The 12,756-nt window shown below is 37.7% G+C and overlaps 1 protein-coding gene across 2 annotated transcripts in view; it reads right to left on the bottom strand.

Annotated features, from left to right (window-relative positions):
• Positions 1–9,901, bottom strand: part of LOC119009604 (cadherin-related family member 1) — a 110,337-nt gene extending 100,436 nt beyond the window's left edge. The window contains exons 1-2 of one of the 2 annotated variants that reach the window (XM_037081024.1): positions 9,738–9,901; positions 9,026–9,109 (exon numbers count right to left, since the gene is read on the bottom strand). The gene's annotated coding sequence lies outside the window, so the exon portion shown is untranslated. The remainder of the gene's footprint in view (positions 1–9,025; positions 9,110–9,737) is intronic. The other variant, XM_037081023.1, reaches the window with a different exon arrangement.
• Positions 9,902–12,756: the final 2,855 nt, after the last annotated feature.

Here is a 12,756-nt window from a genome sequence, read left to right as displayed (position 1 = left end):
GGTTCCATAAAACAAAGGATAACAGTGTGGACAAACAGTCATAAACTATGGACAATTAAAATACACTACCCTCACTGTAAAGCATGTAGTTGGCCTAATTGTTTTGAGGAAATATAAGAATTGGTACTGCTATTTTCACTCACCAACTGATTTTTAAACATAAAGAAAAATAGACAGAATATGAAAAAATGCGTGCATAAGCTGATAATGTGCCACAGTTCTTATCTGACAATAAAACCTCGAAAGCCAATGGGATGGAATCATACATGACCGCATCATAAAATGTCTACATTACAAAAAAAATGAAATGTCCACTCCCCTGAATTCAGGATATAACTCATCATATCAAGCCAAGACTGAGGCTTCAGACATTACTCAGTCCAGGAGGACAAGTGGAGAGGTGAGGGAGACACCTCATGTGAGCACAGACCTTTATATATTACCTCCTGCTCCAAAGTAAGGACAAAGGGAATGAAGATGACTACCCTGTCACGGGAAAAAACAGATGAACCAGACAGACCTGACTGAACTGTTCACTTACCGCAACCTGGGCCTCATAGAACACACTGCAAGCTAACAAACAATTTTTTGATATATTTGATCAATAGTGGTGGAGTATGTTCAGCCATGCTTTAGCTCTGCTTACAAAGTATGTCAAAAATATGCTGAGCATTTTTGGGGGAAGTTTTATGGATTCTTGATGTCGTGTTGTACAAAGCTGATTGACAGACCCTTAAAATAAAGGTTATTACAGAGATTCTACACAATCTTTGTGATAATTCAGGGGCTGTGATATTGCTTCATGGTGTTCTTATCACTGGTTGTGTAATATGTGCAATATGTTTAACTTGTGGTTGTGCTTTGCTTGAATATATTATGCTTGTTTATGTGTGGTGATTTTTATTATAACTACTATGGAGGCAGCTATATCTGCACATTTCTCTATAGTGTTTTCTATTGTATCGTATTAAGAATCCTAAATAAAATTCAGCTAGTATTTTGCTTGAAGCTGGCATGTTGTTCACTCAATCTTGATGCTTAATCTACTAATATCTAGCGATCTAGGGATGCACTATATAGAAAAATTACAATCTGGGTTAGGTTAGGTTATATAACCTTTCGTTCCAAAAATTGGAAACTAACACTCCAAATCTTTATTGAGCTGTGGCATTTTAAATCATCCATTTTTGTTCAGTGTTTCTTAGCTTTTCTTACCCTCAGCTGTGCATAACCTAAAGGTTGGTAACTTTTAAAAAAATGAAAATAATGTGATAATATCGGTTATCTTATGGGTATCCACCATGCGAAGCAGATAATTATTGGTTATATGTATCAGCTGAAACTGATGAAGCCTGTGAGCCCTTGGTTATGTTTCAGTAACTGCTTTTTTTCAGCGTATGGACAGTTGACTCTGTATTCTTTGTTACAAATCCAATATGACTGCCAAAATGAAATGAGAAAGGCGTGGTATTTTTTGGCATGCATTTTCTCTACAGTTCAGTTAGCATGACAGTGAACTGTATTGTGAAAGCACTGCTACTGAAATACTGACAAAATGTGTAGATTTTCAATGGTAGATCCAAATAATTTGCTCAGCTTGATCGTTTGTGCGACACGCTGCGGTGTGAAGTGAACAAACTGCATCATCTGACATATTTGCTGGTTGGTTAGCCAAACAGAGGCTTGTTTTGTCCACAATATTCCCTGTCAGGCTTGTCATTGTTTGTGCCATTTCTCAGGTCACAGAGCAAGAAACAGAAAAAAAAGAGAACAAGAAAACACAGCCTCGGCAGGTAGAGCACATCATTTATGACTCGTGCTGGCCTCAAAATGAGCTAATATTCGTATTGAATGGATATTAGAATAATGCATCACATCGGGGTTCCTCCAGTCCTCTAACAGTTAAGGCAATCTTAATCTTTATGTCGATAATGAAGATGTGTGTGATATCAACTAGTCAGGGTAATTAATAGGAATGTCAGTGACATTGTATTAATAGCATCATGCATAGCATCAATTTAGCGTAAATTGTCGTTTTGACAAGCCATTTTAATTAAAACTATCAGACAAGAATTAAAGGACCGTGGTCGTCATTTTGGGAGACTATCAAATAATGTTACCATCTGGTATTTTTTCCATGTCTTCTCCCCGCTAATTATAAGTGATACTCAAAAGGTTAGAGGCACTTTGGCAGATGCAGTGATCACCACCATACTGTCCCTGCAATAACCCACAGGTCATTACGCTATAGATAGTGAAGATAGCCTGCTGTTCTATGATGATAGGCAATAATTATGAATGACCAGAACTTTGAATGCCCGAAGTAGACAGCTGACATTATTCCATCTTCATATTATTTTTTTATAGAATATTTTGTTTATTCTTATCAAACCTACAGGGTCATGTGATGCACGAGCGCAAACCAGACTGCACTTCAGTCTTCAGTGAGCGGTGATCTAGCCCTGGAATCAATCTTCCTGACCACTCTCGGAGCCCAGGAGTGAGCTCAATATGGGCTCAATTCCTGTGGGTTGCTCCAGGGATGAATTGAAATAGCACTCCTGTACAGTAGTCACACAGGCAGTCTTTACAGGAAGTATTGCTTTTTATTCATCCAAATGCAGCAACTGTGCATCTCAAGAGAGAGAGAAGGAGAGAGAGAGAGAGCACAAGAGCTCTCTGTCTGTCAGTGGGTTTTTCACAATTCGGCAGAGGTCACCTTCATGACTGAGGAGGAGAACTCTGCTTATCAATAAGAAAAGCTTTCATTTATTTATTGCAGTATAGAAGATCTGCCAACAACTAGACATTATTATTAGTGCAACAATCCTAATGAAGATTTATGGCACTATTTTCATTTTTATGAGGATCCTGTACCATGGAGCGACTTTGTCATCATGGTAGTGTCCAAATCACTGTGTGTCTTTTAATTGTTTTACTGTAGTATTGTTCTGTCGAGGACGGATTTAGCTTCCATGTTTACATATGCAGTATAGTCGGGCTGGGCGATATAAGGATTTTATATCATTATCATGTTAGGAGACAATACTACTATTGCTACTCATCTTGTAAAGGCTGCATTACAGTAAAATTATGCAGTTTTTTGAATTTACAAGACTGTTCTACTTGTTCTAATACTTCCCTCGACCACTTTGTCATTATATCAACAATACTGAAGACTATTCATCAAAAATCTCATTGTGTTCATATTTTATGATGGTACTAATAGTCATCCCGAAAATATGAGCAACAAGCTTTAATTTCCTCAAAAATAAAATAAACTACATTACCAAAACAATACATAAAATTGACTCTTGGATGTGTTACCAAAAAATTGCAAGCTAACACAACGGGCAGTATTGAGATCAGCAAAAAAGATGGAGGTCTTTTATCTAGTCAGTCAATAACTTATATTAATCCGGATAGATCTAAATCTGATTATAGTTATCTATTGCTAGTATGCATCAAGAAGACACTGACATATATACATATATCTAAAAAGGTGATTTTGAACTTGAACCTCCTCACAACTAAAATGTCTCAGAAATAACCTTGTATTCCAACAGTTGTAAAGAACTGCTAACGTAAAGCCCCAAACAGTGAGAGAAGGAGTGAGTAAGCTATAGATGAGTCAGGTGAGAGAGTGATGAAATGAGTAAATGAAAGAGTGTAGCGAGTAATTGCAGCAAATGAGAGAGTGAACGGCCTGACCTCTTTGCTGACTTGTGTTTTCAGTCACTCTTCCTGGTTACTATGCGTCATGCTTTGTTTCATCTGACGTGCAATTATTTTTCCCATTAAATACACAACATGTATTTCACTTAGTCTTTCTGAATGAAATTTCAATCAGAGGCCATTACACTCTTCAGACAGAGAAAGTTTAGAAAAATAACAAGACGCAATGGAAAAGAAAATAATGCTCTGTCAACGGAGATGGAAAACACAAAAATAATCATTTGCGAGAAGCAGGTGATGCATATGTTAAAGTGTCAAGAAGCAGAGGAGAAATTAATAGCTTTCTGCCATAAGCATTCTCTGATAAATATGATTACATTTGCATACTTCATTTTACTCTTGATCTGCTGTCTCGGTGATTCTTGTGATACTTGCGCGCCAGTTTCTAAAAGGAAAAGTAATTTCCATTACTGCTCAAACATGAAACAAGTATTTCGGCTCTCATTAGGGATTTCTATGCCGCTCGTCCGTCTGATGACACAATACAGCAAACATATGTCAGCGGGACCATGTAGGATAATTGTGGATCAAGAGTAAAGGAAATGGTTAAGTTACGTGTTCTCGTGGACAAGAGGTTTAATTACCTAGACTATTTCTGCAATGTAAACACTGTGATGTGAATAATGTGTAAATCAATGTTTTGAGGAGATGGTTGTGGGGTGGGTGGTGGATGGGTCTTCTACAAAGTGTTTTGTGCCTCATTAACTTATCAATACGGCCATCTGACATTGTCTCCTATTTACCCTGATGAGGAAAGCTGTCCATTCCAGTGTAGTGTAATGGCCCTGCACTTGTCCCACATCTTGATGAGTTGCCAAAGAATCAAGTCAAACACACCTCGATTCACATTTACTAATTCGGTTAAACTTGATGAAAGTCAGAAGCTTTGTTTAAGGTGCCAAGTGTCAATCTCACTGTGGATTTCCATCATGTTAAGCTACTTTATCAAGGTGTTGCTCTTGTCGTGTTCATGCCATAGGTCACTGAACATAAGGGTGCCCTCTGGTCTGAGTATATGCTTGTTATATAGCCGGAGACATGCAGTGATTGAGTTACCTTTTTCCAACCCAGTAATGGACCTGAATAGTACACTGCATCTTGGGAAGGGAGCTCAACAGCATCCTCTTGTATTCTGATAAATGTTGCTTTCATATTAAATGAGACTTTTTGTCTCAATAAACTCAAAACTCAGAATGGAAAATCTCTTGATTGTTGGTTTTGTTACATGGTACTTTCAATTAACAGCTCTTAAGAAATACAAATATAAAAATGTTCTCCTGATTAAATATTTTTTAAGAATCATTATTAACAATCTGTACAATCTGCACTACGACATTGTTAACATTTCATGTCTTTGCCATGAATCAGAATCGACAGACTTATTCATGGTCTTCATATGGTGATTCTCTGGGCGACGATATTTGCACTTTTCCCCCGCTGTTTTCCAGTTCAGGATTCCAATTAACCTGTGCAAAGCGTGACGCCAATCACAGGACGCTGTATTGACAACGGGCATGAAAAGAATAATGCTGTTAGGATGATGTAGCTTACTGTGGGGGACTCCTCCCTCACTGGTGACAGAGAAGTTTGCTCCAGTCATTTATCAAGTCCTCTCTGGCCACCAAGGGGCTGGCGAGTCCCAGGGCCGCCTGCTGCTTGGGGGGCCAGCATGCAATATGTGCATTTTAGGCCTCTGGTGGGCTGGCAAAAACTGCTGATGTGCTCACTGCTGCTAAGTTTGATGGATTTGTTGTTGTCATTTGCTTTGGTTCTGTTCCCCGCAACAAAACAAAGGGAATCATTAACTCTTTTGTGCTGCATGGGACTTTTATGGGTTTGGGATAATGCAAAACGAGATGGGGTACAGATGGGGTCAGCTGGAGCATTCTGTTGCTGGAGCCTTCCAGAATGGGGCGTTGAACATGCATGGATGATCCTGCATAGAGAGCTGATTACAGAATGATTTAGTGACCACTGATATCCCCCTTTCTTTCTCAAGCTCCCATCATCGGGCTCATTTCAGCCACAAGAGTGCAACTGGCAGTGCTCACCACTTATATTTATAGCCAGTTGCTGTTTAGCACCTCATGCGATGTTCTGGCCAAGCTCAAGACCGAACCATTACAGTGCATCACCGTTAGAGGTTTGCAGTGTTTACTGATGCAGGCTTGGCAGAGGACTGCTCTACCATTTACCCTGCTGCTACGGTTTTGGTAAAATGTAAAGCTAAGTAGGACTGATACTAACAACTTCTTTTCATTATTGATTGATGTGCCTTTCTTTTAAAAAATCAAGTAATCGTCAAGTCTGTAAAATGTCACAATCACAATTTCCCAGAGACCAATGTGATGTCTTCAAATTGCTTTTGTTGTCTGACCAACAGTTCAATTAAAAAATGTGGGAGAAAAATTCCTGGATCACCCATTTATCTGAATCTCTATCAAAAGTTTATGGGGTCTATAATGGGCCAAGAACCAACCCCCATCCACGTTTTGTGGAACTCTATTCAGTAGCTTCTTAAAGAAGAGGTGGTGCTGCTGTACTATATTAAATTATCTCTGACTGTAATTTATATCCTTGGAAACCTAATATCTTTAAGTTTTTCATTCTTTGACAGACAAAACAAGCAATCTGGAGATGTCACCTCTTTCTTTTTCTATGCACAGTTTTAATGTGCATTTTTCCATTAATGTATTCATTTCTGACAACGTATACGTTAATTTTTAAGCTCTCGGCAAGACAGTATGGCTTTTAAGTTGAGAGCACTATAAAAGTTGTATATCAAAGAAATGTCAACATAAACAAAGTACCATACATAAGCAACCCTATCAGCGAATACTTTACATTATCTTAGAAAAACTCACTGAATTCCTGATGTTTCATCTTTAGAGAAAACAAAATACATTCCATATGATTCAAATGATTGTGCATATTTTTCTTTTACCGTCTAAATGCCCTTTCTTTGTAAAATTGTAATGGATGAATGGACATGTTTGATCGAAAGCAGGCAGTCATGCAGTTTCTAAACTTCAAGGTGAGGACTTACTTCCTCAAGGGAGAGTTGAAGATCAAGACAAATCCTCTTATTTTTCTCTGTCAAGTCATCACAGTCTGAGACGAAATACAAATTGAGATTGTAGCAAACGGCCTGCGACAGTCTGCTGTTGACTGCAAGGGTTACAGGGGTGATTGAGTGTGTGTTTGACTGCTCGAGGCCGAGGGCTAACAGTACTGTTACACAGACAAGGTCGTCTCAGAGAGAGAGAGAGTAGCCTCAGCACATAATCCCAGTGTTCCTGACTACTATGAACACAGGCCTGCCACAAAATTGATTAAAGTGGAAGAACATTACTTGGGGAATAAGATCATCAAGACAGATGGAACTGTGTACTTCTGGTCACCTCTTGCGTTCAAATGGGCATGGGTTCTCACTTTAGGTAATCTTGCCTCCCAAAAAGAGACGATTGTCATTGAAACTCTGCTTAATGCTTCGACCAGTGTTGAAGCATGTTGCCTGTTGAGGGGTCAGCAGTCATGATAATAATTCGATTTAGCTTAATGTAACACTACACTATACAGTGGCAATATGTTATCAATACTGACCAGAGGCTCAAGCCAACCTTGATATGTTCTGCTTAGTCTCATCAATAACGCAAAAGAGGAAAGTTATTTCCCATATAAAACTAATCTTTCCTTTTTATTGTATTTTAATGAAACAGACTTGGTTCTAAGGCAGTAATTCATTCCATTTGTTATGTTTGGACAACTCATTAACATTATCATCTATTATCATTAGACTGAGATTTTAAGCTTCTTCTCCCTTGAGATGCAGTGCGTTTCTTCTCTTCAGTTTGCATTAAAACAAATGTGGACCTGCTGATGCATTAGATTAATGTGCTCACTCACTGCCTGCTACAAAGCTCCGGTCCAGCTCGAAAACGAGACCAGATTTCTGTCTTTGAGCCTCATCCACAAGGGAAACATGTTTTCACTTGAGTCGTAAGTAGTACTGCATCTACTGTGTCTTACGAAAAGCTGCCTTAATTGTTTGTTTTATCCAGTCAAACAGGAAGTAATGAGCGACTGCCAGTTTAAGTTCATAGTTTTATTAAATCTAATGTCACCAAAACATACAATAAAGCTATCTAGGTGCAGGCAGTGCATCTATGGAATCAGGATTACTGGATGTAAACAGTAGTCTCCTGAAAAAACAGAGAAGCCCTGTGTATACACCACACATCATTGAATTATTTGTCCGGAGATTAATTTGTCTGTTAATTTGCTGACTAATATAATCATCTGCACGTCAAGCATTAGCAGCACTGTTTTTTCCTGACTTCATGTTGCATTTACTAAATCACAATGCTAATGAGTTATTTAGACTTCCAGATCAAATTCAAAGTTCCTAATTCTTGCTGAGTCTGCCGCAACAGATCAAGTCATTCGCTAATTACAAAGTTTGCTTTTTTTTTCTTCCCTGAATAAATAATGTTGATTAATTAGCAAGTCAAAATAAGTGAAGATGATCTATGCAGTATATATCACTGTCATGGAAACTTACTGAAACGTTTCATTTACATTGCCTGACTTCTTAATCACATGCATCCAAACTTTGCAGATCTGATGGAAAATTAATAACACGTGAGGTGAAAGGTTTCACGTAAAACCTGCCGGCTAAATATAATCAAGATGTTGAAGTTAAGAAAGCATATAAACAACACATCTATTGGCTTCTTAACTACAGTATTTCAGACTACATTTATACGTATGGTTCAACTCTTCAGTGGATGTACAGCTTCAACAAACACATTTATATTTCACGGATAAATAAATAATGTTTACACAGGTTAATATTCATGTGCGTAAAATTGCTTCTTCTCATGAAGTGACAGCACTGACAGACCAGGTAACATGGACATGAGTAACTGTATTCAGACAGCCTCATGAGCTGATGGGCTCCAAAAGTACTCCAAAGTCAAATCAACACCCTTGTAACAGTCTTCACAAAAGTTAGATATTTTGTTGCACAGAGGTAGGATTTTAAAAACAGGGCTCCTGTACTAGACTGCATTACAATTGCATAGGATTTCTATGGTTATGATAAATGTGTGAGTATGTGTGTATTGGTTCTCATTTGACCACCAAGTTATGATATCATCCTAACCTAATTTTCAACAGAGAATTCATTTTGCTATACAAAATCAAATGTAAAATTCTTAGTGTGTCTTTTCAGTGCTTTAATTTAAAATCCAAACAATGAAAATGAATGCAGTATACATCATCTACATACCTGACTTTTGTGAAAACTCAGAGCAGGAAGGCAGGTACTCTGTGAGATGTTTGCTGGGGTATGGCTGGGGCTATCTTTCATCGGCTAAAAGAAAAGAAAATCTTTTGGCTTTACATTACTCATGGTTGACATTTTATGCATTTTAGGCAGGTTAGCATCAAAATCAAAACTTGCTGACACTCCTCTTTCAGGACATGACATTCATTCATTGTACAATCAAAAATTCACATTTCATGTTAGAAAAAATGCAATAGGATGACAAAACTAAAGTAAGTTGGACAACAGAAAATTAAAATACAGGCAGTCATTCAGCAATTAGGGTGAATGCATATTCATAAAGGTACAGGACCATTTGAATTTAACATTGTTTCACGTATTTTTATGCACCCAAATGTTTTCATGGTTAGGTTTTCAGTAGGTTTTTTTGGTTCTATTCAAAGAAACTTGTGCTTGAAACATACAGCAGTCCCAGGTTCACCTATCCCCACAATGCTAGAGCTAAAGTTTGCTACCTAACTAGCTTGCCTTAGCTATGTAGCTAACAATTTTAGGCTAACGTTAGTTTCATTAATAATGGCTAAAAGTTGCAGCCACTCCATAAATTTGGTGGTAGTTATAAACAGAGTTGCTGTTTATGTTTGTATTCTATGTTAACAGTTCTGTTAAAGATAGCTAGGCTACATTTTTCAAACTAATATCAATATGCACTTACCAGCTATTCAGCATAACTGTTGAGCGTACTTGACGTTTGTACGTGCGTACATAGGAAGTCCCCTCTGTAGCGTTACTTTTGATTGGTTAGCAGGAGGGCGGGCTTATCCAATCCGGTGAATTGTAGGCGGGACATGCGTCATACTCCACAGCTGTCCATCAAGGTAAATCACATCTGCACAAACATGAATATAAGTGACTGCAATGCTGTTTTCAGGAACACATAGGGATTATTTTGACACACTGGTTCTTAAATTCAAGATGTGCCATACAGTAGTCTATACAATCTTATGTGTCACATGTGTTTTTCATACCATAGTGATATTTTGATTACCTTTACTGTGATGGGGTTTTTTTTTTTTCTCCCTCTCCGAATGCTAATTCCACTAGTCTATTAACTTTTTGTTTAGTTTGGGATCAAAGTTCAGAAAATCATGTAATGGTTTGTAGTCATACATGGCCCTTGGCCCAAATCCCTTTTAAATTAATCTCAAAATAAAACAAACTGAGATGTATCCAAGATTATAATATCTCAAATATTATATGGTCAGGTTGTCATCATGTTTAACACAACTGTCAAACAACAGTTTATACATGTTGATAAAGGCTCTCAGTCATCCAACTTGCAGAATTGTTAATGTATGAGCATTTTCAAATCATATCGTTGAAACGTGCTCTTGATATTTGTAAACAAATGAGATGCCACCACATGGTATACCTGTACTTTTAATACTGGGGATCCCACCACATATAGAAACACACAATGGGATAAACTGTTTTAATGCAAGTGCAAATGATGTGATGTATTAGGCTGCTGAAAGATAATTATCTTAAAATGTCCCATCTTGCAGTCAGTATACTTCGGGCAGTGACACCTCCTCCAAGACACCTTCCTGCTATTCAGTGAGATTTCACAGAAATTGATATTTAGGTAATTGATAATCCCTGTGTGAGTAATGTTGTCAATTTGTCACCTAAATCCTATTTTGGTGGCCATCTGGGCTCTCTCAATTGCTCCCTTGAGAGCAGAGGTTATAGGTAGTAATTATTCAGATGTCATTTACTTTTAGAGGTGTTTAGTGCTTATATGTTTGTTTATTTTTTTTTCTGTTAAAATGCTGACATGATGCCCAGAGATTTTCTTCACCCAAAAAACATTAATTGGCTTATACATTATAGACCACTACCAGGAGACATAGAGAACTGTTAACACGCATTGATTTCTCTGAGAAGTTTTATCTGGATCATTTTTTTTTACATTGTGGACATTTTACAACAAAATAGTTGAACGAAATTGGATTAACAACTTGAGGGATAACAGTGAGAATAGAAATATCAGGCCCGTTCAGGTTTGTGCAGAAGGTTGCAATAAATAAAATCCCAAACTTTCCAGGCTCCGTCTTCATGCAGATTACACATGTGATCCGTGTGACAAATGTTAGACTTACAGAGGCTTATCCGACATGCACTGTCTGTACATTTCACTCACTTATTGCTGAGGCACTCCGTCAAATTGATTATCCAGTCAACTAATTCCCAGTCTATGTTTAGCTAAAGTATGATAGAATCATTGTGTCCCATGGGTGCAATTCTCATTTGTGTGTCTGTCTGTGTGAGTGAGTATTTATGTGAAAGAGGCTAACCAATCAACGAACTGGGCCAGAAGCTGGCTATTGAGCAATCTGGGACAGTTTGCTTGCATTTGCTTCAGGGCTCATCACAGCCGAAATCAGTGTTTGATAGACAACAGCTTCAAATATAAAGCACAGCATCACAGAGTTACAGCAGGATGTATTCACTCTGTAAACACTGCTGAGTTAAGAATATCCAGAGAGGATCATGATGATGTTGATGATGTTGTAAATCTAGGTCTGTCACCAAATTGTGAATCATTTTCTGTTTTGTTTAACGTACAAAATTTGAACTGCTGATCATTTCCTTTGTTTGTTTGTCAATAAAGTTATTTGGAGATGTCATATTTGGACATCATTTGGTGATTTTATGGACAAAGGAATGTGTCGCATTTCTTTCATTTCTTTTCGGTACGCGATGTCTAAATAAAGAGGTGCACAAGCGACCTTTCACTGGATTTTGTGGTTTGCACAGATTTCTTGCCTTTTTTTTCATTGCTACAAAATTCATCCAATCTTCACTAAATTTCAGACGTACATACTGTATCTAAAAGGCCCTGAAACAGGAGAGTAGCAAAGATTTTTTTTTTAAAGGCCGAGGTCACGACTCTGTGCCGTCCCACCCACGGATTTTTCATATCTTACTTATTGATTTAAGTGTGATTTCTCAGAATGCGCACCTAAAACCATCACCAGTGCCTTATTCACACTGCCAGAAATAATTTCATATAATTCATTTGTTTCTTTTTTTGTTTTATCTATTCGTGTATTTATTTGTGGCCGTTATACTGTAAATTCAGCATATAAAATCCTCCCCGTGTGTCAGTCTTCTCGATTGTGGAATTTAAACTCTCCCCAGGTGGGATGTCTGGCACCACTTCACCTACTTCCAAGGTGCATGAAGAAGGAGATTCCATGCCATTTTCATTGAATCATTCTCATAGGTGTGACCTTTTTTGACATTAGTAACCACTGATATAAACTAACTAAATACACCTACTGAACTTGAGTATTTCAGCTTACGCACATATTGTGCTTTCTATGGCAGTACGATTATTCGACAGCTTAAGTTTCTGTAACTATAACAAGCTTTTATTCGTGTAACACATTATTAAAGATTAAACCAGCAGTTTCCAGCCTTTTCAGCTTCTTATATCTCACAAAAAACTATAATCAGGGTCACATTTCAGATGTCTTTGAGATGTTAGCAGCTCCAACAAATAATTATTTTCCTCTTTTAACGTGATAAATATTTGAGCTGCCAGTACTTTGCAATCCTTTTTGCGCCACTTTTCCCTCAATGTTCACTTAAAATGACATTATAGCGTTACATATCAACCAGTTTTCAGATTCTAAGTACTGCCTAGTTTAGAACTGACTTCCTTCCTT

The sequence above is a fragment of the Acanthopagrus latus genome, chromosome 20, assembly GCF_904848185.1.
Source record: "Acanthopagrus latus isolate v.2019 chromosome 20, fAcaLat1.1, whole genome shotgun sequence".
Classification (NCBI taxonomy): Eukaryota; Metazoa; Chordata; class Actinopteri; order Spariformes; family Sparidae; genus Acanthopagrus; species Acanthopagrus latus.
The sequence above is the reverse complement of the archived record's forward strand: the minus strand, read 5'-3'. Positions and strand labels throughout refer to the sequence as shown.